The following is a 1,313-nucleotide window of genomic DNA, read 5'->3' as shown; positions in this document are numbered from 1 at the left end:
CCCCTTTCTCTTTGTCTCTCACTCTCTCTCCCCCCTCTCACTCTCTCTCCCCCCCCCTCTCTCTCTTCTCCCCCTCTCTCTCTGTAAGGGCTAACCCAGGCTGGGAGAGAGATACAACATCCCAGCAGGAGGACCGAGATACTCGGCACAAATTATGTTCTCCCCACTTGTCAGTGGTCTCACAAACTGCCGAACTTATCTCTTCCTTCATATTTCACTGTTTGTATCCGTGAGCAGCCTAAGCGGGCTCATTTCAGCACGATCCCATTAACATTGCCCCTCCTTCCAGAAAAATTATTCAAAGACTTCTAACAAAACCACATTTCTTATTGAACCTATATAAGTTTAGAAGTTTTTCTCGGCCCTAAAAGAGATAAGAGCTACAATTCTCCCCCCGAGACCTAACTTTGACAACACACTCTACGGAACATTCCAGCAACTGCAGCAAACCTGCACTTATCACTACATGGCATTGGACAGAAAGGCGAGAGCCCAGATGTTGCTGGATCGATAACAACTACAACGACAACGACAACGACAACAAGAAAGTTTTCGCCTTCTTGAAAATTCTTCAAAGACGTTTAAGAATCCATTTTTCTTATTGAGTCTATGTAAGTTTAGAAGTTTTTTCCTTCTTGAAAATTCTTCCAATACTTTTAAGAATTCACATTTTTTATTGAGTCTACGTAAGTTTAAAGCCCTACAACGCACTGTGGCTCGAATAGCTCTCACTGAGTTCAATCCTCGAGTTGAGAGAATCTTTCTTGTCGAGTGTTCTCGTCTTTCTGCTGGGATGTTGTTTCCCTCTCAATCAGAGTTGCCCACGACAGGCAGCCCGCCCCCAAAACATGGAAATTGTGTTGAAGGAAGCGAAACACATCCATCATCATCATCATCATCATCATCATCATCATCATCATCATCATCATCATCAACCGGTGCCTTGCCGACTGGCGTGGGCGATCATGGACCTCCACTTCACTCTGTCTTGCGTTGCAGCGATGGTGTCTGTCGTTCTTGCTGTTCCCAGCCTTGTTGTCAATTTCTCCAGTATCTTTTCCTTCGGTCAGCCTCTGCCTCTCTTTCCACTAAACTTGCCTGTAGTTGCAATATTCAGCAATGCTTCTTTCCGTAATGTGTTTCCAATTAACTTTGCCAGTCGCTTTCGTATGAAAAGCATTCACAGCGCATAATTACTTCATTCGTCCAGTGGAAAAAAACACGCGGGCCAAGCAGCTAGCGCGCGAAATAATCTTCCACACAAGCGGGAGTTACTGTCAGAACAACAGGGCGAGTGGTGGGCGAAAAGGGGG

The sequence above is a fragment of the Aplysia californica genome, unplaced genomic scaffold, assembly GCF_000002075.1.
Source record: "Aplysia californica isolate F4 #8 unplaced genomic scaffold, AplCal3.0 scaffold00394, whole genome shotgun sequence".
Taxonomy (NCBI): Eukaryota; Metazoa; Mollusca; class Gastropoda; order Aplysiida; family Aplysiidae; genus Aplysia; species Aplysia californica.
Note: the sequence above shows the minus strand (reverse complement) of the source record.